This window comes from Lissotriton helveticus, chromosome 1_1 (genome assembly GCF_964261635.1).
Source record: "Lissotriton helveticus chromosome 1_1, aLisHel1.1, whole genome shotgun sequence".
NCBI classification, from domain to species: Eukaryota; Metazoa; Chordata; class Amphibia; order Caudata; family Salamandridae; genus Lissotriton; species Lissotriton helveticus.
Window position 1 is genome coordinate 2,017,925,835 of NC_136057.1, and position 26,456 is coordinate 2,017,952,290.

The 26,456-nt window shown below is 43.5% G+C and overlaps 1 protein-coding gene across 1 annotated transcript in view; it reads left to right on the top strand.

Annotated features, from left to right (window-relative positions):
• Positions 1-26,456, top strand: part of TTLL7 (tubulin tyrosine ligase like 7) — a 1,017,987-nt gene that overhangs the window by 242,909 nt on the left and 748,622 nt on the right. Inside the window, exon 3 of the mRNA XM_078659263.1 lies at positions 17,913-17,998. The gene's annotated coding sequence lies outside the window, so the exon portion shown is untranslated. The remainder of the gene's footprint in view (positions 1-17,912; positions 17,999-26,456) is intronic.

Below are 26,456 nucleotides of genomic sequence, written 5' to 3' on the forward strand. Positions count from 1 at the left end.
TAGCTCAGGTGCTATGGTGGCGCCAACTCTGTGAAAGATGTGCGGAGGGCAGGGGTCTGTGGGGGCTCCTGAGTGAATTACTTTCTTGGTTGATGCGGTGTCTTTGGTGATGACTGGGGTCCAGGAGGAGATGGTAGGCGTGTTGGCATTGCTAGGGGAGGAAGGAGTTTTGTGTAAGGAGTCTGTTCATTGAAGTTGCCATAGAGGGATCTTATCTTCAGGTGGGAGTAGGAGCCAAGTTTGTTGCAGAAGTCCTGGGAGAGTGTGACGTCCATGGCTTCCCTGGGGGCTTGGTGAATTCCTGAATGATGCTGAAGAGTTCCTTGGAGTAGCTGGCGTTGGCGTGGATTTTGTTTTGGATGATGTCCTTTTGGTGGATCTGATGAGTTGGTGGTGTTTCGTTATGGTGTTCTCGTAGGCCATAACAGCGCTGATGAGTGGTGATACCTCAAAACTGGTCCCAGGGTGCTTCCGGTACAGGGAGGACATGGCCTGGCAGTTCGAGCTGGACTGTTTCCATGAGAAGCAGGGTCAAGACTGATTTGCATAAGGCTGGGTATAAACTGGGGTGGCATAGCAAGTAAAAGAACATTGGATCAAACCTTATCTCTTGACTGGGGGTGAGTGGTTGCAAAGTTTCAGCACACTGTTCATCATCTTGTTGTGCTTGCTATGTTTGCCATAAGTGACCATGGATATGGTCAGACGTAGGTTCTTTGCTCGCTGTGCCGCTGGATTCAAGCTAGCCTGGCAGATGAGGGGCGATACCTCAAAACTGGTCCCAGGATGCTTGTTTCCAGTCCAGGAAGGACCAGGCCTGGCCGTTCGGGCTGGACTGTTCCCATGAGGAGCAGGGTCAAGATTGATTTGCATATTGTATAATGAGCAAAAGAATGATGGATTAAATAAAGATCTCTTGACTGGGGGTGAGTGGTTGAAAAGCTTCGGCAGTCCCTCCATCATCTCTGTTTGCAATCTTAGCCTGAATAAGGCTATTTCTTTTGTCATGTCGATAGGTAGCTAAAGAAGTTCAGAAGATTTTCATCTGAGAATGGTGTGACCTTAAAATGATGGCATGTATTTCCAAACTCTTAGTTAGACCAATAAGAATCTTCCTGAGTGGACACGCAACAACTCTTTCAACAGTGTGACATTGGAATTCCCATGGAACTACATTTTAAGGTCTTGCCTGCCACAGCGCATGCTCGGCATGCACTCTCGCTTGCAAGGGTTATTGTTTACAATAGAGGGCTTGGAGCCTCCAGTTGTATACCATTCGCTGGCTTCATTGTCAGTCTCCTTTGCTGCCTCCTAATTGGCTTGCACATGCCAAGTGTCACTTAATTTTCTTTCTGTGGAGCCTGGACAAAGCACAGATTGCTTCCTTTTGATTAGTGTCTGTCCACTGATCACACTATGACTAAAGTGTCTGTTTCAGGACACTTCCTCTGTTCCAGTTATTTTGCTGCTTTCACCACTTTTTTCTGTTTTTAAACACATTTTTGGACATTGTTTTTCTAGCTTTTTGCTTACTCATACAACTAAAATATAATTTCATTTTATGCAGTTGGATTAAGAGGTTATAATGTATAAATGCCAGCAACACATTCACACCTTCGTGATGCTGGTCACCTCATTCCGATTTTTGCTTCCTTTCAGCCATATATTCCCTTTATGTCTCATACATTTGCGTTGATTTTAAGTTTGGTTCCTTGTTTAAATTACTTTCACCTGCAACTGTACTACTCACTCTATGCCACTCTAATTTATGCCACTCCACTCTACTCTATGCCACTCTATTCTATGCCACTTCACTCTATGCCACTCCATTCTACTCTACTCCACTCCTATCTACGTCACTCCACTCTACTCTATATCATTATACTCCATGCCACTCCGCTCTGCGCCATCTGACTCTACAACACTCCACTTCTCTGTATGCCATCCTACTTTTCACTACTCTACTCCACTCTACGCCACTCCACTCCTCACGATGCCACTTTGCGGAACTCTACACCACTCCAGGCCACTCTATGCCACTGAACTAAACACTACTCTACTCTTTGCTGTTCTACTCTATGGCACTCTAATCTGCGCCATTCCAATTTATTTCACTCCACTCTTTTCTACACCAGTCAACACTTAATTCTACAGCATTTCACTTTACACCCCTTCACTCTAGGGCACTCTACTCTATGCCACGCCACTATATGCCACTCCACTCCACTCAACCCATGCCCCTCCTGTCTGTGCCATTCTACTCTACGCATTCCGCTACAGTCTAAGCCACTTGACTCCACTCTATGCCACTCCATTTCACTTCACATCACTCTACTCTACACCACTCTGCTCTACGAAACTCTTTGCCACTGCACTCTGCTCCACACAATGCACTCTATGGCACTCTACTGTACGTCACTCCACTCTATGCTATTCCACTCTATACCTCTCTGCTCTATGCCACTCTAATCTATACCGTTCTGCTCTACTCTACACCACTATTTGTCACTCCACTCCACCCCACACAATTCCACTCTAGAGCACTCTATACCATGCCACACTACCCCATTCCACTCTGTGGCACTCCGCTCTACACTACTCCACACCTCTCCACTCTACTCTACCCTACTCTACACCATTCTACTGTAGGCCACACTAAATCACTCCATGCTAGGCTACGCCATGCCACTCCACTGCACTCTACTCCAAGCCACCCCACACTCCACTCTGTGCCACTGTACTCTACACCACTCTACTCTACGCCACTCTACTCTAGACAAATCTAGCCTTTGCCGCTCTACTTTCCGCCACTCTATGTCACTCCACTCAACACAACACTACTCTCAAGCACTCCACTGGACTTTGCTTCAAACCACTCTGCACTCTGCTCTATGCCACTCTACTCTATGCTACTCTACTGTATGCCACTTTACTCTACTCCACTCCACTCCACACAGTGCCATTCCATGCCACTTCATGTCACTCCACGCCCCTCCATGCTACTCCACACCACTCTACTCCACACCATTCCACTCTACACCACTCCATGCCACTCTACTCCAGTGGCTCGTAATTTTTTGACTTCTGTGGACTCCACTTAATCCTTCCTGGAATTCAAAGATCCCTACTGAATCATTATTGGAACCCAGGGACCCACAATGAGTCTTATTTGGAAGCCAGGGATCCCAGCCTAAGCAAATTCAATTATTTAAATCTCAAAACAATACACAAAAATATGAAAACAAGCATTCATCAAACAAATACACAAATGGTGATGTTATTCAATTGACAGATTAAGGTTGGAGCTTTTCTAAATTCAGTGGAGGTCACCCATCATCCATTGTTTTATTCTGTTTGATGAACTTGCACTGATCCACAAATCAGCATAAGGATACCTACTTAAATTTCAGTTTCCAGTTTCAAATTCCTTCACATTTACAGAACATTTTTACAAATTTGAAGTGTACATTTAGCTACTTTATTTATACACACCTTTTTAAACTGTTACATTATTTAATTTTATAAGTAATCACAGCCTCTTTGAATAGGAATTGTGGACCCCCAGGGATCCCTGGACCACAAGTTAAGAACCCCTGCTCTACACCACTCCACTCTACACCATTCAATGCCACTCTACACCATTCCACTCTACTCTGCATCACTCCACACCCCAATCTATGTTACTTCACTCTATGTCACACTACTCCACTCTACCTCACTCTATGCCACTTTAAGGCACTCTATTCTATGGCATTGTACTCTATGCCACAGTGCTCTATGCCACTATACTGTAATCCACTCCCCTCTACTCTTTGCCACTCCACTCTACTCTTTGCCACTCCATACTCCGTGCTATGCCACTTCACTCTATGCCACTTGCCTCTATGTCACTCTATGCCACTCCACTCTACTCTATGCTACTCCACTCCATGCCACTCTGTGCCACTCCACTCTATACAAAGCCATTTTACAGCACTCTACCCCACTCCACTCCATGCTACTCCATTCCAATCTACGCCACTCTATGCCACTCCACTCTGCACCACTCCGTTCTATGCTACACTACTCAACTCCACACCACTCCTCTCTACGCCACTCTACTCTATGCCACTCTGTTCTACATCACCTCACTCTACTCCACTGTACACCACTCTACTCAGTGCTGCTCTGTTTTACGCCACTTCACATTCCACACAGTGCTACTTCACTCTGTGATACTCTATTCCATGTTCAACACAAAATGGGGCCGCTCCCAGAGTAGTGACCTAGGTGCAGAAGAATTAAACTGTGAGTGTAGGCATCTCACAAAATGTGACGGACTGGTCTCACACACCTCCTGGTGTCATGCTTCATCATTGCTCAGTCCTCGCCCTCCAGAAACTCGGTTCGGTGGAGGGTGGGCATACACCTGACGACAGGGATGCACTTCTAAGTGGGGGCCTGTGAAAAGTGAGTGAGAGTGAATAGTGTGGTTACACACTCTATTCCATGCCATCCTACGCCATGGCACTCTACTATTCAGCACTCTACTGTTCGCCACTCCACGCTACTCTACTCCATGCCACTCCACTCTGCTGTACTCCACTCAACTATATACCACCCCCTGCCACCCTACTCCATGCCCCTCTTCACTGCATCATTGTACTATGTGCCCTCTACTCTGTGGAACTCTGCTCTACTCCACTATCCTCCATGCCACTCATCTCTACGCCACTCTACACCACGCTGAACAACAGCCACACTGCTGTTTAACATGGCAAAAGACAATGGCAAAGCCAATAGTTCTTGGATAGGGGAAATGAATTGGCTTTGCCAGTGCTTGCTCTAACCTCCCAAAGCCAATACCATGCATCCAACACATGTGTCTAGCCAAACATGCTGTAAATCTCTTAGTCCTGGTTGGAGGTCAGGAGTACCAGTACAGTGAGATGTGCGTCCCAGTGTGTTGACACATGAAGTGTGATGTTCTCCTCCCAGAAAACAATACCTTAATGGCAATTAATTTCCTACTAAGGGCTAACTAATGGGGGTGTCATGGGCATTTATACACGTCATGGAATATTCTGGTACAGATTTAGATGCTAAATACAGACCTATTTTATTCCATAAGACTTAAGTAAACATGACCTGCAACCTGGAAGAGACAGATATGTTGTCATCAAGGTTCTCATACAATTCCATTTTGGTCAGCAGGCCACATACTGAGTGGGGTGTCATGACTTATAGCACAGAAGAAACGTTACCAAAGTTCCTGGTACCAATTTAAAAATTAAACTGTGGCTGTTTGGTCTAGGCTATAATAGGTTACACATGTAAGTCATAGTCCCATCAATAGACTAAAAATAAACTATAAGTACAGCACATTTTAGATATGTCTATATGCACTGCATTATGGATGTCAATTTCGGATAGCCAAGGGTAGCAGTTACTATTTCTGGCTTGCACTTTGGCATCCTTGACATTGTTCTTGCTAGCTCTGGTCTCAGGGTTCATCGGGGTGTTGTCATGAACCAGGGGATCTGGGAGTAGGGGTGTAGGAGGTGCTGCAGCGCCCCCACATATTGTAGCTGGAGGCCAAAGGTATTACGAGCAATAAAGAGGCATTTAACATTTGGTTTGATCTTGTCAGATTTGCTATGTATTCAAAGATAAAGGTCGAATGTAAGGTAATGACTTCTGTCAAATCTCTCCTTATACTTTAAACATTGGGATTGTATTTTACTTTGCCTTTCTCTGGCAGAAAAGGGAGGATTGTTTTTGTTAAAACCAAGTGGCAATCTTGCTGGAGTACACGGAATGTGCTAAAGGCTTTCAAACACACACGCAATACAATTCAAATAAATGTAAATTAACTACAGAAATATTTATAGCAGAAGCATGGAAAGTACAAATGAGGGATTTTTTTTTCGAAATGCGATGGAACAAATATTTGAATAGGATTCACAAAAAACCAAGACAAGTCACTTGTGTGATTTGCAAATGATAAATATGCACTGAACCCGGATTTCCACATATAAAATGTGCTTGCCATTTAGGATTAATAACAAAACTGCATTTCAGATGCAAATGTAGTGGCTATTTAAAAAGGCTATTTCAATGGAAAACGTGACGTCCGTAAATAGCAGTACCCTACCAAACCATTCCACTCATACATTTGGGACAATATAGTCCAAAATGACCACTGCACAGTACATACTTCTGCCCTCCCACTCGCCTACAGAGTTAGCGTGTCTCAATTGCTGCATTTTTTCTTTGTGTAATGCTTGGGTTTTTCCTAATCACTATGATTTCAGTGGCTTGTCATTGATAGCAGCACTCCCTATCTAAAAATTGTAATGAACCGAAAGTAAACAGGATTCTAACCCCCAAATTACTTTTAGTAGTTTCCACTTCCTGCCATTACCCCAACTTTTCAGCAGGAAACGTAAAGCTTTTCAATGGCGGTGTCGAAGTAAACAGCGTGATGTTAGTGTGGTTTTCAAAGGACATTATAGTCTCCTGGTGACACGTCACAGGACAGCCCTTCCTCCCACACACGACCCCGGGGGCCAATTACACCGATAATCGAAGTGTCTGTGTTATCTCGTAGGCAGCATGTGGGCATGATAGGGCCCACAACGTATGGGCATGTGATGTCGTTAGTTTCTCTCACTGTGGCGAGTTGGTGAATAAAGGGTTATAAAAGGGCAGATCGACGGTCATCAATACCTCTAATTCTGAAATGACATCACTCAATAAGTCTCGTCGTATTGTTGCTGATCAAAACGTTCGAAAAGCTACCAAAGGCACACAACATGATGATGATTGCACTTGTCTACAAGTTTTCAAAATTCAGTCTGTAATCATGTAAAATGTAGTTTATCACATGCATCACAGAGACAATATCCTGTTTTGTATGCCCACAAAGAACCCCGTTTAGAAATATCATTAATATGTGATTAATCCATTCTACAAAACCTATTTCGGTAGTTGATTGTTAAACTGTATAGCTCATTCCCTGTTTTCATACAACAATTCAGTACGACATTGACATAGTACCTATATTAGGTTTCCCATGTTGATTAATTTAAATAAAGCTTAATTAAAGTAGTACATACATTGTAAATAAACTAAGAATACATGGAGCCTCCCCTCCCGTTATTTGACTCCATTACAATTGGAGCCCTTTCTTCACAATTAACCTGGCTTAATATTGGCACGTTCTTTTCTCCTAGGCTCTCTCTCATAATTGAGATTTAAAATAAACAAGCAACACATATCAATTTCCTGTCAACGACCTGATACAACCAGAAATGCTGTGCAACTGGGTGATGTTGTCTTACTGATACGTTAACATTTTCCTATGTGTTTTTATTACACTAGCAATGATGTGGACCACGGTTTGTTTATGCTCATTCGGTTTAAATATATTGCAGCTTCCACTTGCCCTTGAGGCACTGGTTAGTTCTTCAAGGGCATCCTTTAAATTGCATACTGAGTGTTTTCCACGTCTGAGCCTAGAGAGCATCAGATGTTTAGCTTGCAAAAATATGATTCTTTGTCAGGACCGGAGGCAAGGATTATGCCTTCCCTTTCTTTATTTTATTCTCAGCAGCCATTTTTTTGCATGTTAACTGGAAACCATATTTCCTATGAAACACTGGGTACTGGTAAAAAAATGAGCTCCTCCACCGTCTTCCTCGCCACAGTAATTAACACATGTACTTTATGCTCCCACAGAAACTCCAAGCAAAAAGAAAGTCAGCCTACTAGTCTCCGATCCCTCCAACATGGCCCCCACCTCTATCCACCAATGGGATAAAAGGAGGCACAATACACCTCAAAGACCTGCAATCAAAGTAACGGAAACATGCCGCAAACAAGGGCCAGGAGGGATGGAAAGCTATACTGTGGCGAGGAAGACTTGGACTCGGAGAACTGAAGATTACCGGTAAGTAACCAGGGCATTACCTCCTCGTCCATCTTCCTCACCACAGTAATTAACACATGAGCAGATATCAAAGCAAAATCGGGTTCATAGACAACAGAAAACAGCCAAAGCACAGAAGTCAGCAACATCAGGTTTAATGACACACACATGGGACTGAAACAGAACCTCAAGATTCAACTGAACCCAGAACAGAAGCACCACCCACAAAACTCCCCCCTCTTGCCCAGCCTTCGGATACCGACCTAGCCCCAGTCAAACATCCCCATGAAGTGGAGGTTGATCATGATGCCTTTGAATACCTTATTCAGGCATTCCTTGCCCAAGCCCAGCCTTTTCTGCGCCCAAGGACTCGCCTGGCCTGGCAAGGATCCCCAGACCCGATCTTATTTGCCCCCACATGATGATGCCCATAGGGCCTCGGCACCCCTCTTATACACCTCTTGCCACTGGCCCCAGTGTCCCTGACGATGGGTCAGAAATGCTTGAGCTGGAGGAACTCCTCCATCCCTGTTTTTTTTTCTCGTTTTTTTTCTTTTTTTCCAAAGTTTCATATAGCGCAAACTTGACCCAAAATCAGGTATCAGGGCGCTTTACATTAGCACCAGTTGCCTTACATGAGAACACATTCATTTTTGTTAGGCACAGGGAGATTAAGTGATTTGCCTAGAATCACAGGATGATGAGCATCGTTGCCGAGACTCGAACCCGGTTCCCCAGATTTGAAGTCCACCACCCTAACCGTTAGGCTACATCCTCTCTCCCCTTGTTTGAGTGGGCCCCCTCCATGAAGGTGGCAAACTACGTGGCGGGGGGATCAGAGCCCCATTGGGGAAGGAGCCCATCATTGCCTTAAGGGTGAGTGCCCTCGACCCTCTTTGGAATGGAAGGAATCCCTGACTCCAGATTTGAACCCCAGATTTGCCACTTTCCTGGCCAAGTTCATAAAAGACCCCACAAAGGGCATAAACAGATCCTGGCTTACACAAGCCCTAGCGCAATTAGCTGAAAATGATGATATCACCATTTGCAAGGCCGACAAGGGTGGCGCCCTTGTCATCCTCGTTACAAGTTTCATCAATGACAGTGTGACCGCCCATCTGCAGGATCCCAACATTTACATGGAAGTTGATTCTGATCTCACCAAGGAATTCAAAAACATTCTTCAGACCCTTCTCGACCAAGCTGTGCAGTTGGAAACCATTACAGAAAGAGACAAAACATACCTGCTCAAAGATCACCCTCAAATCCCCTATCTGTATTTGGTTCCAAAAATCCATAAACATGCCTCAAGACCCCCATTTAGACCCATCGTGAGCACTCGCAATTCCATTCACGAGCCGATTGGCACTTACCTTGATAGACATTTACAAGCTAGCATCATCACTGTGCCTAGTTACATTCAAGAAACTACCGACTTTTTGATAAAAATCAAGAATATACTCATAGATCCCAACCATCCAGCTCTTCTTTGTACCGTCGATGTCAACTCTTTAAACACATCCATTCCCCATAACCTCGGATTACAAGCCATGGAATCGTCTCTACTACAAACTCAGAAGCCATTCGATATTCAAGTTTTTCTCATGGAACTAATGCAATTCACCCTGCTCCACAGTTATTTCAAATGCTCAGGCAAATTCTTCGTTCAACTTTCGGGAGTAGCCATGGAAAATTGCGCCGCTCCGGCGTATGCCAACCTGTTTATGCACCAATACAAAACCGAACACATCCTGACGAATTCAGAATGGCAAGAACATCTTCAAATCTATTATCGTTACATTGATGAATTTTTTTTAATGTTGACTGGTTCCGAAACTCAACTCATCACTGTAATACGCCACCTCAATCAAGTTAATGAACTCGTTCAATTTACCCACACTATAAGTTCATCCAAATATCTTTCTTAGATAATAACTAACTTCACTTTACCAGTTTCCACCAAATAAGCTTGAAGAAGCATTTACCTTACTCCCAACTCTTGCGAGACAAACAAATTGCTTCCTCCGAGGACTCCCACAAAACTGACAGCACCATAATTATCAATAAATTTCTCCAAAGAGGATATCCTAACAACATCATTAAGACAGCAGAAGACAGAGTTGAAGCTATAGAACGCACCCAATTGCTAACCAAAAAAAATCAAAAGTGACAACACAGAGACACGTTGCGTATTTGTTTAGAAATATTCTACCCAGAGTAAGAAAATCAAACAATCAATCATCAAACATTGGCAACTGTTACAACTTGAAACTGACTTCAACAACATCTTCCAGAACCAACCGATTTTTGCTTTCCAGCGCTCAAACAACCTACAACAAATGCTCAGACCACGTAACACCTAACTCACTACATATAAGGGTACTATCCCATGCCACAATTGTGGGAACTGTAACAGCATTATACCAGGAACCACTATTATGCATCCTACTCAAGGAACTCCCATTCACCTGCAAGTAAATGCCACATGCGACACGGCTAATGTCGTGTGATGTCGCTCACATGCCCGTATGGCTTGCCCTGTGTGGGGAAAACTGAGCCGAAAATCAAGGTTCGTTGACCAGAACATCGCAGCAATATTCAAACAATTTTTTTAAAATCAAGTGTAGCGGCTCACTACGTGAATGCAGCTCATAACGACAGTGAAATTCGGTTTCTCATACTGGAGGTAGTCAAGAGCATTGAAGGCAGAGACCCTAGAAAATTTCTTTTACAACGTGAATTATATTGGATGCACAAGCTGAACTCTTTTCTTCCGATGGGTCTAAATGAGAGACTAGAATACAGCAGCTTCCTGTGAACTTTCATGTCTGTCCAGTGTATCCCCATGCTTGCTCTCTCTCTTTGGCTTTTATATTGTTCACCACCCTATCTCTGTATATTTCCAATTGCATTTGCTTTCTTTAATTGTTCTCTCCACAGTTCGTTTTCTCCACTGATGTGTTACTTTTTTATGCTTTTCTACTTGTTCCTCTTGCCTTTGCTGTCACTCGCTTCATTCACCCCTTGTTTTTTTTCCCCACTCTCTTTCATCTCTTTACCTTTGGTACATGTTTCCAATTCCCACTCGTTTACCGCCTATCTCTCTTGTCCCATTTTTTCCATCTTTTACTTTAGTGTGTCTTCCTTTTCAGTTTACTCCCTATCTTCGAAGTGGTCGTTCACATTATGAGCTTTCTCTACACTTGTAGTCCTTGCTCTGAGATAATTCTTGTGGACACATCCCAAGACATAACCATTGTTTCACTGAAACATTTTCTCACTTGTATTTCTTTGGTCACTTCATTGTTTAATTCCCAGTGGTCTTATCTTTTTTATCATTTTCCATTCATTCCTTTCCACCATTGCTTTGGCTGTTTTCCTTACTGCATTCTTACTGTTTCCTTCGTTTTTCTAACATTCTTTTCACGTAGTTATTCAAGTAACTTTATCAGCAAGGTTGAATCGCGCACAACACTTTCAGTCCTCTTTCTATTACGCTTCCCAAACGTTTATCACGCATGCTCACGTTTCACTGAATTGTACACTACGCTCGGGAAAGAACTTCATGGCGTTTGATTATGCTTTTCATTATTTCGTGTACGGTAAGCCTTTTCTGACCTTTTAGCTTACCCCAGATATCGCATTTTATGGGCACACTTTATATGATAAGTCGCACACACGCGGAGCACCTTTAATGTTGAGTACTGCGGTCTGTCACTTCGCACGTACATTACTTTTCTCGCATCTAGTTTTTTCAATCACTTCGAGGAACGGCTCTATGCACTTGGTCATTTCTTTCTCGCTCTGCTCGTGGTATTACCTTGCACGTCTTACACCTGTTTTTCGGTATCTGCACAGCCCCTACGATAACTTTGGAATAAGCGTTCTCTCTGCATTGTCTATGTTTTTCACTTCATAGTTTCCATACAGCACTTCCGTTTCCTTCCTTGCATATCACCATGCTTACCATTGCAGCCCCACTGTCCACCCCCTTTCATGACAGTCGCATTTCATTACTCTGCACAACCTTTTTGACTTTGATGCAATTTTAATTCGGGCCTCTTGCTACATAGCGTCTTTCTCTGTTTCTTTCCAGACACATGCCCCCTGAAGAAGAGCCCATGGCTCGAAATGCATTGGGGTTGTTTCGTACGAAATTATGAATTGAAAACATTTTGTCACCTTTGAGTGTCTTGCTACTACTTGAATTTATTCATCGAACGGAATTCTGAACCATATAATGAAATATGACTTGTCCTACCGATTGAAGTAAACATCAGAATATCTATTCTACTACTTTGGATTACTTATTTTGCGTTTCACCTCAGCAATTGATTTTGCCTACAGGTGTGCTCAAGCTAATATACCCTTACACCCACAAGGTTCACTGCGTGCCAGTATTAGCGCCTGGATGCCCTTGGCCTCTGAACCAAGATTCTCGACATGGCAGAGGATGCCAAGGTTTTGGAATCTCTCATCTCCCCAGTTCTCCTCTCTGGTTGGGCGCAGTTTGCAATTGCCTTCATGGGCAATGCTAATCGCTCTCTGTCCACTGAACAGAGAGTTTCCTTCCAGGGCTGGACTGGGAACCAAAACCGGCCCTGGCAAAGTGCTCAGCAGCCCACCCACCACCGAGAGTTTGGGGGTTCGGCCGAGCTGTATGCCAGGGCTGGTTTTGGCCAATTTTTTTACAGGGGCCGATTTTGCAGCTATGCTGCAAAAACAGCCCCTGTAACAAAAACGGCCCCCAGGGGCCCAAAATCGGCCCCCACCCTGGCAGCCCACTGGGGAAACGCCCGGTGCCCGCTACTGCCAGTTACTTCCTAGTAAAGGTGGTCCTGAAGCTTGGGGACCTCGCTGACTCATAGGCGGACGATATGGCACAAGGGGAGCTCTTGGATGAGCCTTTTTTTAAGGGACTTGAAAAGTTTGTGAATATCTTCACCAGACAAAGCCTAGTCCTCTAGTAAAAGGTTTTTTCCTCTCTGGTTTTCTGTGGGGCCGGTTGAGCAGGGGCTGCTGGCTGACAAGCCTTTCTCTCAGTTTCCTGCTAGAGGGCAAGGCTCCAGGTGCGGGCAATATCAAGACCCAATCCGCTTTGGGAATTCCTACCCGACCTGAGGATGGCGCTGCAGAGGCCGAGGACACAAGGGATTTGTGGCTCCCTCCACTTCCGGTGAGTGTTCGCCCTTCTACCCTCATAAGAGTGGGGGGACACCTGGCAAATCTTTTCCATTTTTGGCAGTCAAAAACAAGCGATGCGTGAGTTCTACAGACAGTTCAGGGGTTTCACATAGAGTTTTACGGGTTCCCATGTCAGGTTACACACTGCAGACCACTCCAGTTCTCACAACAGGAAGTGGAATTGGTGGACGCAGAAGTTACATCGTTCCTAAAAAAAAGGGGCTATTTGTCCAACCAACTACCCCACCTCCATGGCTTCATAAGCAATCTGTTCCTAGGAGGCAAAACCGATGGGAGTCAGAGACCAGAAATACATTTTCAAGAGTTCAATGAGTGGCTGGTGTACCTCCATTTCAAAATGGAGGGTATCCTCCACCTTAAGGACTGGATGGGCTGCCTGGACCTCAAAGATGCTTATTTGACCACACTGATTTTCCCTCCTCACACAAGGTTCCTTCAGTTCATCTGGTGACAGGAAACATTTCAGTTTGCAACTCTACCCTTCGGCCTCTCCTGTACTTTTTGGTGCTTCATGAAAGTGCTCAAACCAGCCATGGAATACCTCCGGGTGCAAAGGATCTGACTCATTATTTACCTAGACGATATGCTCCTCCTGGCACATGACCCCAACCGTTTTCAGTCCAACTGCAGGAAACTGTCAACCTGCTCAAAAGTCTTGGCTTTGTGATAAATGAAAAAAAATCCCTTCTAATCCATTCTCAAAAGATTGTTTTTCTGGGGGTCCTCATAGACTCCACCTAGACTACCCCCAGTCTTCCTTCTCGGTAAGTGTTCAAGATCCAGCACGAGCTTCAGATAATGTTAGCCCAACACAGAGTGTCCTTGCGACAGATTGCTTGCCTGGTGGGTCTATTGTCGTCATCCAACCAGGTCATATTTCCGGGGATCCTGTACTATCAGGCCCTTCAGAGACTAAATAATTTACAACAAGGGGTGGTGATGGACAGAGTCTCTGAATTAAGCAGAGTACTCTCACCCAGTCAAGAGATCAGGGCTAGATCCAACACCATTTTTTAGCTCATTGCACCATCCCCTTTTTCTTCAGAGACTAAAGGCGGCACAAACGCGAAGGGGCCTATCTTACTCCCAGTTGGTCGTATTTTCGGATGACGCATGGGAGGAGATTCTCTGGCAGCTTTCCCACATGGAAGTATGGAACGGGAAAGTGTTTTTCTGCTCTCCCCCGGAGCCCATTATAGAATCAGATGTCAGCAGGTCAGACTTGGGCACTCGTTTGGGTGGCGTCTCCACAGGAGGGTTGTTGTCTCCTCAAGAACAGAGATTGCACATCAACTGTTTGGAACTCTTGGCCGGATCTTTTGTAGTATGGTTTTGGAGCAGAGATAAGATCCCGTCCTGTGTCCTGCTCAAAATGGACAGCATTTTGGCCGTCAGGTATATCAATCACCTGGGAGGCATGCGATCCAAGGTACTCTCAAATCTAGTGACCAACTTCTGGCAGTTGTACCTGGATCATCAGATATATCTTCCCGGTCAGGAGAACTATGCGGGGGGCTGGCAGTCCAGTCACTTCCAGGACTCCAGCCTTTGGAATCTTCATCTGGAAGTCTCTGCCAGCCTGCAGAGCCAATGGGGCTCATTTTCAGTGAATTATTTGCCTTCAAATCAGATCATCAACTGCCCAGGTTCTTCATTTGGAGACCGGATCCTCTGGCTGTGGGCATAGAGGCATTTCTGCAGAACTGAGAGCTGGAGAGTGGGTATGCGTTTTCCCTATTCACAATGATTACGAGGGCAGCAGCCCAGATCATGTGACAGCCACAAAAGTAGTGTTGGCCACTCCGATTTGTAATTCTCAAGTCTGGTTTCCGGTTCCTCTGGAACTTACATGGGATTTTTCAATCTGTCTCCCCTATTTCTGGCTATTCTTCTCAATCCGGATCGGATCCCATATCAGATGGTACTAGAGGGTGCCCTCCGCCTAATTGCGTGGCGGATTACAAGAGTCGATGGTTGCTCCCGGGACTTTCGACACAGGCTGAAGACCTCTTGTCAAAAGCCTGGTCTGATAGCACCATCAAGTGATACCAGTCAGCCTAGACGAGATGGTGTCATTGGTGTGTGCGAAAGAGTTGTGATCCTGGGGGCACTGACATAGCTCAAGTATGGAATTTCCTGGCTAGTTTAGCACAGAAGTGTATGGCATACTGCTCAATAAATACATTCTGTTCAGCTATCTCAGCGTCGGACATGTGCCCCTGGAAGGGGAACATCCCTTTGTATGTCACCTTTAACGTGGCATGTTGTTATCACTTCCCCTGGATACATGTTATTCGGCTCCGTGGGATGTTAACAAGGTGCTTAACTTTCTCCTATTCTGGCAACTCAATAGGTTCCTATCGCGGAAGGAGCTCTCGTGAAGCTGACAATATTGAGCTGCATGGAGTCGTGCAAAAGGGTATCCAATGTTCAGCCCTAGACATTACTGTAGGGACCTTGTCCCCCCTCTGAAGTGTCTTTTATGCTTAGCAGACATACCAAATCTAATACTAGGGACATAGAATACCCAGCTTTTCTGAGTTCTCCTAAGTTATGTGTAGTTCAATGTCTTAAGGCCTGTGAAGAGATGTCCATGGACTTCAGGCCCCCGGGTGAGAGACAGCTCCTAATTGCCCTCAGAAAGCTGCACAAGGCTGTGTGCTCCCTAACCATAACCCGTTGGTTATGGTTGGTTATGCAACAGGCTGGAATGGATCTAAAAATCTTTGGTGTGCATTCCACTCGTGGAACCATGGCCTCCAAGGCATTCAGTCTGGGTGCCTGCCTTGAAGATAGTGTGAACACAGCCAATTAGTCATCTAATTTTACCTTTAAGACATTATATTTTAAGCCAGTGTTGGATGTGGTTCATTTGGTGGTGAGTAACCTTTAAACTAGCATAATCCTTGCCTCTGGTCCTGACACAGAACAAAACATTTCCTAGCTATCATAACTGAAAGTTTCAATTCTATTAAGGACTTTGAGGTAAGCATTATCCCACCCACGGATTGCTGATCCAGTAGACCTTCCCCGTGACTACTAAGTTTTGGGTTACATTATCATTGTCATGACTATTGTAAGTTTATGTGGATTGATGGACATGTTTTGTGCATGCCTTGCTTATGGTGTAGTCTTGTCCATGGGTATTCTTGGTAATTTGATATCTTTTTCCAGGACCAAAAAATGGGCAGCAGGACTTGTGAAAAAGGGCCATGGCCTGACTCATGCAACGAAAAAGGAGCTAAGAACAGTGGCAAGGGACTATGAGGCAGACACTGTGACCTGATTAGACACTGATGAACTGTTGGACCACGTTGTCCATTGTTTATTTTTATCAATTCCCACTGTTTCATGGTAAATGTGGTTTGTGGTTAAACTGTATTAAAATGTCTGGTGAGAATAAAGTGAAGAAAGTGACAGCATAATCCTTGACTCTGAGTCTTTAATAGAATTGAAACTTTCAATTACGATAGCTAGGAAAGTTTTCATGCAGTTGAACAGTTGAACATTTACCTTACATAATTCCGCAAAACGAATAGGCATTACTCCCTGCAGTTGCTTTCTGTGTATGTGCTTAATAACGTAGCACCTGCAAAATATATCAACAAATTGAAGTATGCTGCCAGCCTGCATAAATAAGTATGCTGCAAACATGTTATGCTACTACAATATTGTGGCCTAAGTATTGCCTTACAAAAATAGTGTGGTCTAAGTATTGTTTAGAAATATATCACCCCATCAGAGTTAGAATCAGAAAATCTACACCAATGGGGCAATATTTGTGTAAATGATATTTGACTCACTGAATAAATACATTTCATTTTACTCTCCTTTAACCCCTTCCATGCTGCCGTCGGCCATTGTCCGACAGCAGCACTACCTCGCTGGTGCTGCCGTCGGCCAATGGCCGACGGGGCCGCGCCCGTTTTTTAAAACGGCCGCACTGCCGCGAAATCGCCGAAGCAGCCAACGGGTTAAGGTAAAAGGAATTTATGTCCATTACTGTTTCAAAATGTATTTATTTTTTAGCTTGTAGTATTGTACTACTGAATATCAAGGCTCCGAGTTTCATGATAAAAGGTTATCATGGACAAAATATCGAAGAGCAAAATATTGAAAGATAAGTGTATCTAGAGGAAGTATATGTTTACAATTCGTAGCACCACATCTACATACCTTGAAAATATATACTGTCAAGGTACATATATGTGGGGTTAGGTCAAGAAAATTGAAATTCCCCTTCATTATTTTGGATTTGATGTTTTGTCCTCAATATTTGTTTACTTTGGTATTTAATGTGCAGGGGGCATACCAGCATGCAGATCATTGCATGTCTGTGCAATGCTGATACCAGGGAACATGCCACATTCTTCACCAAGCATAATCCTAATACGGGGGGAATGAAGCTTTATCACTTTGTCTTCGATTTGTCAAATATTTTGTTTGTCATACAAATTACAGTTTGTGTTAGCAGAAACCTCCCTGACTTCTTTAACTTATGTGTGTAGGTCAAGAAATTAGCTGTAAACAACAGTCACTTATTGCAAGAATAAACTGATCCTAGACTAAGAGCCTCAAAAGTGCTTCTGATAATTCCTTCTTAATATTTGTGGCAAAATAGTAAATAGTAGACGACCTGGACGGTAACTGATAGTCAATGTCCAGAATTACTTGAAGTGTGTAGATCAGTTTCGAATTAAGTTTATGTAGACTTTTATCTGTTACAGTATTTCTAATATTAAAACAATAATGATATTCAATTTCAATACGAATACATTTGTGTTCTTCTCGTTTGCAGAATAATTTGGGACTTAGGAAGTGTTGGAGTCAAGAAAGCTTTAACTGATGGTCTCTGATCACGGCATCCACATGCCATTTGCAAAGGTAATTTGTATACATTGTCTGCTGCCTTTTTTTGATAATTTGAACAGTAAAAAAAAGAGATTTCGTTACTACACATGTCTCACAATTGTATAAATACTCCTTACGGGTAACAAAATGACATCTGAATCCTGGTTTCAGAAACTCCTGAGTACAAGCCATCTTGCAGTACAGCTAGAGCCCGCTTATTTATTAATTGTATAATGCTACTCCAGATTCAAATGGATAAAAAATTAAACTCAAGCGTTTTATCTATTCATGTATTGTGTAAAGCAAAGAAGATGTATGTGGCACTCTTACGTACCGTAGAGAATAATTTTATAAAAATGACAGCAGATATGGAGAATTATAACGTCTTCTTTTATAGTTGAAGGCAACCTTAGGGAGACACACATGTAACAATAACCTTTCCACAAATGCTAAAGTTATCATGTCTGCAATTAGGCAGAACTACTGGCTAATACATGTGTTGAAACCAGAAAGCATGAAAGTTCTAAAGATTCACTTTGAACAATGTGTCCTCATTTGTTTAAGCCTGTGGCACAATTGGCATCTACAGAATGCAGTTACAGTTCACAGAGACAATTTTCATGGTATGTGGAACGGAGATAGGATCATAATATTAAGAAAATGGTTATTTTTTGATTTTGTTAGATATAGGTTGGAATACTCTTTCTATTAATAGTGTTTTGAGCGTAACAAACTGGCATAGTACAATAAGTAGTATGCAAATTGTAAGATATGTGGCAAGGCTGCTGAATTTGTACATTTCCTCATCTGGAATAACTGTCACTGGAACGGCCCCTTAGGTGCTCTGGAATTTCAATATCCACTATTGTAGTTGTTTGAACAATGTTTAGTGTGCTTCTTTGGCCAGTGCTACTCCTCCTAATAAGACATTAGATCCTTTGGTGGTTCACCAAGAAGGAAGGCCCTTATTTCTATAAATCAGGTGGAAGTCTAACCATCAATAGAAACAGGCATTCCACCTGCATGAATTTAATTGATGAAGCTCACATTTCTACCTTACAAATTGATCTATGAACTTTGTCTTATTGAGGGAATACTTTGAGGAGAACCTTGACTCTTAGGCAACACTGTACCACTTTCCTTCAAAGAGATGGAAGGCACACAACTCTAGTAAAATGTACAATGTGGAGACATCATACATTTAGGTGTAGGGACACACAATGCAGGTAATACAAGATGTGAAAAACAAAAAAAAGAGCTGAAGCACAAGGAGCGAACAGTAGGGAAAGATAGCAAAATTGTAACTCTAGAATAGTGAGGCGTCCCCATCTGGCTCAATAAATATAGATGTATGCGGTAGTAGCTTTAGGGGCTTATTTATTTCCATAACACTCATGAATTGACTTCATTGATACCATTCCAATAACGTCTTTTGGAGATTGAAAGAAAAAAGCCAATGTTGGTGTCCTTCAAAAATCAGACCATCATGCACTCGACCTAGCCTGTGTTTGCTCTTTCTGGGAACTATTTTTGGTCTACCTCGTTAAAGGCTGCTTTGACAAATAGTAAAAGTATTGAACGTGTGTTATGACTTCATCATTAATTCTGTATGGTTACTTTGTAAGGTATGTGTATTCTTAGCTATTTCCATCAGCTACTTTTAGGATAATGCATTGCATTAATATACATGCTTTCCTTCTGTAAGTGGTCATAAAATCAAATCTAAAAAACAAATAGGCCCATCCCGGTTGTCTTTGCTTCATATTCAAGGCTGTTGTGATTTGATTTGGGTTCCGATGATCCGCACAGCCATGATAGCAAAAACAGCTTCCTCTAGATAGTATCGCTGATTGAATTAGTGCATAGTATTCAAAAGTATACTCTCAGGGATGGCTGATGTGAAGATCTGTGAACGAAACACCACCAGTTGTAGTTCATTTGTTGTTTCATGGGGCTGAGAAACCACTACTCATCAAGCACAGTTGTAGGAACCTGCCTTGACCTTCTAAGGTACCTCAATGTTGAAATCTTGCATGACAAGTGCTGTTGAGCCTAAGGAAGGATTTTTTGGTTTCTGGAGTCCATGAAAAAGCTGTTTCCTATTTTAGAACTGTGGCTAGTCGAGCGGTAGCTGTTGAATAATGGTGGATAAATAGTCTGTACAATGTTACCTAAAGCCTATGAATTCAGGGAGGCCTGCAATGTGTTTACCTGTGCGTACTTTTGTTTGGTGACATTTTCATTCCATCCCTTTTTCATAAAGCAAATGATGGAGTAAAAAGCATAGTGCACATGCACTTCATACAATGTAAAAAAGGTAAATATATCATCCAAGTAGATTACCATATATTCTCCAATCCAATCTTTCATAGATTTACATGTTTGAATGTTCCCTGTTGTCATGGTGGGAGTCCCAAGGTAATTATAACAAGCCCTACATAGCATTAACAGCCATAGAGAAATCAATTGACATTGTTAACCAATTCACATTGTTTCAATAGATCCAAACTTTGACCAATAAGAGACCAGACCCTGAAGCACTCTTCCCCTGCAGGGCCACTATACCTAAAATTTCTTACCACACATTGTGTGTGAGGGAGTCTTCTCAGTATGCTCAGTTCCTGTGCTCTTTCTCACCTTTTGACCTATTGCCTTCTTCCAGACGCAAAAAGAAACAATTGATGGACAGAATGCAGAACAATGTCATACATTCACCGGAGGAAGGTACTAGAATATTCCCCATATTTACCTCAGCTATAAACAAGGAGGAAACACCAAACAGAACAGTACAATCCGACGTCTCATCTGATCAAACACACAATTCATCAGGACAACAGCTCTTAACAAAAAAAGAAAGGGAGGCCCTTCGCATAGAGACCATAAGTAATGCTGGCATATGCACAGTATTAACAGCCATAGGCGAAACAAACAACAGAGACGCACATCCGAGGTTGGTCTTGGGCAACGGAACACAGATAATTGATGCAGTGGAAAAAGGAAGCCGCATAGAAACCGGCAGTACATCACAACCAACCGGCCCTCCAGGCCTACCTACAACCTCAGAGATACCCGGAAAATACCAAGAGGCGGCTGAGAACAAAAAAGTAACACCAGCCAGACAAAGATGTGACGTCACCCAAGAAAAACGACACGAAGGAACCAAATACTGCCCACAAGGCAGAGAAGAAACAATCCTCAGACAAAGCAGGTCTCAAGGTACGTTACAAGGTTCCACAACAGAGGGCATACCTACTAACACAAATAACAACCAGGAGGTACCATCAAAAACAACTGAAAGAACCGTAAACTGAAAAAGCCGGGTCTGGGGTGGAAAAAGTCTACCCCCCACTGCGGGTATAAAAATACTACTAAGGCACGGAGTCCGTAACATAAACTTGAACTGCAATGAGGACGCCACCCCAGAGAGGGGAACAGAGTCTGAGTACACCAGAGCCCCCCAGACTAGCACAGCCACGAACGGAGGCTTAACGAAAGAGAGTAACCAGACCATAATGACCACGATATCCCAGCGCGCACAGGTAATCGATACGCACGGAACACAAACATCCGCCGGGACCGGGCCCCACTGCAAAACCAGCCCAGACAACATACCAGAACTAGGGAAAGGCCCTGAGAACTGGTCTAGCAATGACAACTTACATCTCAAACAACTCTTTTTTACCCCAGAATACGGAACTCAGGGGCTGCATGACATCCTCAATAGGGGCAATTTGTTTAAACTTTACGCCAACATTGAAGGGCTTCAACACCTAACTAACACTGACCTACTCTCAGTCAAATTTCGCAAGCAAGACACAACTAATTCATTGGAACAAACATTAACAACATGGCAAACAGCAGAAATCGCCCAGTTAATACTATCCTTTAGAGAGAGGTTCGATTCATGGGGCATAAGACTTTCCAGGCCGGTAAAACCACGCTACCCAGGCCCTCTTGAAGATCGCCCGGCGACAAAAGGGAAAAAAGAAAATCTGACAGAAAAAAAGGATCAGGTCATTTCAGTACTACGGAACGCTAGAGGGAACAGCCCTTCACCGACAATCCATCCCCCAACTACAACAGGCAACCAAATCAACTCTAAGGATGACGCCGCCTACTGGCGCTGGCTAACAGACACATTAGACAGACAGAAAAATAATTGACCTCCCCAAAAACCCCAAAAGAATAGTACCCAGGAAATCCTCCACCTATTGTCCTAGAATACAGCCGGATCCAGGAAATGGATGGAAGAAGGTTTGCCCCCCCACAATTGGACAGAATGCGACATCATTGCCTTCCAAGAAACATGGGCATTGGAGGAGCAGCTACCTCTTGTTGGGTACACTCACTTCAATATACCATCAAGGAAAAACTTCCACTATGGTCGACCAAAAGGGGGTCTATCAGTTTATATCGCGTTGGACATCAAGATCAACTCAGAACAAATAGCCCCGCATGGGCCAAACATGCAATTAATAAAACTATCTATGCCGGGCAGACCAACTCCGACACTACTGGTTAACTTCTATGCACCTCCAGAGGTGAAAGAGAAACAAGTCGCATTGGATCAGCTAGTATCCATAATCAGGAACACTCGAAACAATAATCCACCCTGGGAAATCATCATAACAGGTGATTTTAATTCAAACCTAATCTATACGCCTGAGGATGATGAGATTATAGCAGCTGACAATGAATTTTGGAATGTCAAACCTCAATCTCAGCTGCAAACAGAGCGCTTCAATCCAATTGGTCGAAAACTGGTAACAAGCCTGGAATTCCTCGGGCTGCGGTTCCTTAACAGAAGAATCAAAGGTGATAACCCGCCGCAGTACACTCATCTAGGAACCTTGACGGCCTCAAGGCTCGACTACACAGCAGTCTCTCTTCCACTATTGCCATTCGTCCAGCAATTTTCAATAGAATACACCTCAAAAAGCGATCATTCATATCAGCACACTTATTTTAATTTAAAACTGACCAAATACCACAGTTGCAACACAGTGGGAGATAACCTCCCTACCACTAACCTGAAACGACTTAACTGGACAACGGCCAACATCGATGAGCTGCAGGCAAACGTGCAGAGACTAAAAACAGAGAGTGAGGTACCCAAACACAAAAATGGGAGAACTTTACGGGAAAATTAACAGCAAGTACATCCGTTCCAAATAAATCACAGCCTCCAACTAACAAAATTCCACTGCCAAAGAACCAGGCAAAACTCAAGATAGAGATAAGGAGAAACGCCAGAGCATTAAAAAAGACAACTACGTCATCCAAAGACTGGGTCCAAAGACAAAACCTCAAGAAAGAATATAAAAAGAAAATGTGGGAATACAAAAGATCTCTGAAGGACGACTTCTGGGCAGAACTACTCTGCACCGCCAAGAACACCAACTCAAACGCATTTTGGAGGATCATTAACAGCTTAAATCACCTTTCAAACCCAACATCATCCAATGTCCAAGAAGCGGACTGGGTCGCGTTATTAACAGAGAGGTTTGCGGAGGTAACACTAGACCAGCCCAACCCAGGAGCAGCCCAACAAACTACCAACGAAGTGGCCATAAAAAGAAAAGGGAGCATCACTCCCAGCGGTGGAATCAGAACCTCTTGCATGCAAACACCAAACCCAAAGGATGAACGCAGAGCAAATCCATCTCCAGACGGGGATCTCCTGGTAACCAGGCTTCACCGTGACGTGGTTAGCCCACGGGAGAAGAAGGACGCAACAAATAAGGTCAAACAAACACGGTATAGCGAAGAGGACATAAGAAGAATCATAAGCAAGTCACGTGGCAACGGAGCTCCAGGGCCGAATGGGATCCCTCCAATAGTCTTCAAAACTGATCCGGACTTCTGGTGCAGAGAATTAAAAAAACTATTTGAAGAGATAACAAGCGAAAACCAAATACCATCAAGTTGACAGGGCTCCATAATCTCACCCATCTTCAAAGGAGGAGACAGAACATCCCCAGCTAACTACAGACTGATCGCCCTCCTAGATGTGGAGGCGAAGTACTTTGCATCCCTTGACCTGGAAGATCTAACAAATTGGTCCGACGACACAAAGAGAATACCGTTGAACCAAACAGGCTTCAGGAAAGGGACTGGGACACTGACAAATATTCTGTCTCTCTCAGTGTCTCTCTCAGTGTTAGCCGACAAATATCTCCGAAGAAAACAGCCCCTTCACCTATGTTTCATTGACTTAAAGGCAGCATTCGATAGCGTAGATCGTAACATCTTATGGAGGAAATTGCGCAGTTGGAACATCCCAGATAAAATCCTGAGAGGGATCTTACTCCTTTATTCCAAAACTTGGATGGAAGTTAAATTGGGGAATGGAACACGGCTCTCAAGAAAAATCAATACCAGCAAAGGTCTCAAGGAGGGCTGTGTCCTAGCCCCCCATCTTTTTAACCTTTTTATGGCAGACCTAACATCAAGTCTAAATAAGATCCCATCCCATCCACCTAAACTAGGCTCCTTTCCACTAACTCATCTATCCTATGCGGACAACATGGTACTGTTGAACCTAACGAAGATTGGCATCCAAAGGTTATTAGTAGGGCTGGCAGAATTCATAACAAACAACAACCTGGAGATAAACACAACAAAAACAAAAACAATGCTCATCACCAGGCAGCGGACAGCCAGCCCACACATCTACCTGGAGGGAACAAAGCTAGAGGCCGTGTCCAACTTCAAGTACTTGGGCTTCTACTTTGATAATCGACAAAGCCATCAGCAGCAAATGTCGTACATCGCTCAGAGATCAAACTCACTCTCATTCGCTTTTAGATCTTTGGCTAAAAAGCTCACGGGGCCATCATATAAACCTCTACTGGCAACAATAAAAGCAAAAGTTCTTCCAACCCTTTCATATGGCAGTGTAGGATTGCATGGGAAAGATGCGGATCTGCTTAACAAAATGCAGACAGCCATCTTCAAATCCACCTTCCAAATACAACAGGGCGCCTCACCAGCTCAGACGAGGTTAGAATTTGGAATATTAAATGAAACACTGGGAAGAAAGTACGCAAATATCAAGTACTGATATACACTGAAACAGAACACGTCAGCCTCGGAATTGCACCAAGCACTATGGGAAGAAATAAGATCTGATGTTAAGTCCCCATACAATCAGTATCTTGAAAAGGCCATAACTGAGACTGGAACATGAAAACTTTGGGAACTCAACCTGCCTTACCCGGTGTTCAAACATGCTATAAACAAGTCGACAAAATTCCACTCTTACTTGATAAAGCTATGTTTAGTACCAGAAAACACACATGGATGGTCATATCAAACTACAAAACACTCGTGGCAGCCCCATACCTAACAATCACATTCCCAGCTCACAGAAAACAAAAATTAATGGGACTCCGTTTGGGGAAACTTCCATCAATTATGGACCAACCAATCTGGGTGCATGACGGACCCAAAATCTGTAGACTATGTGGGAGGAGCAACGAGGACTTCATTCATCTTGTCTGTATCTTCCCGAATCTAGCTCAAGCTCGAATCTCTTTTTAAAAAAAGCCTATGAACGAGCGGGGCATAAGAACGTGCAGATCTACAATCATGGCAACTTTGAACCCAATAGACACGCGATTGAACTGCCTACTACTAAAGTTCCTTGCAGCCCACTCCCAAGCGCTAAAACACAACTTGGCACCCTGTCCACAAAAGGATAACATGACAGTGGTAGCTCGGGGAGAGGGCTCTCCGGAACTTAACAGAGAAAATAACCAAGAACTTCTGAACTAAGTTAGACAGACTGCACTTTAATTTCACTTCATTCCATTTTAAATAACAAACTCTGTATTAGACTGAGAATGTTTTAGAACCTATTAACAGAGATTGCACCTATATATTAAGAAATTTTAAACGCATTAGTCGATTTTTTTAAATGTATTGTTGTGGTTTTAATTAACTGAAACAATAAAAAAAATTCACTCATACATTCACCCCAGTACAGAGATCTGGGCCTAAATCATTCGTTTTTTTGCTCACCATGCCATTCCAGTTTGGACCCAGCCATATGCAAATCAGTCTTGACCCTGTGCCCAAAGGGAACAGTCCACTCCGAACTGCCGGGCCAGGTCTTCCCTGGACTGGAAACAAGCATACTAGGACTGGTTTGGGTTTTCAGCCCTCATCAGCCAGGGTAGCTTGACTCCAGTGGCATGGAGAGCAGGGGACCCACGTCTGGGCATACCCGTCCCACTCGGGGTGACACATGCAAAAGAACAATTGATGGACAGAATGCAGAACAATGTCATACATTCACCCCAGTACAGAGATCTGGGCCTAAATCCATTGTTTTTTTGCTCAAATCAAAGTCTCCTTTAAAGGACTGTGGGTCTGGAAAATGTATTAGGAAGGAAGTAAATCCAACTTCTCACGGGAAGTCTTCCTCTTCATTATCAATGCCTGTGTTCCCTTGGAAGGACCTATCATTGGAAAAGATCATCTCGTCGAT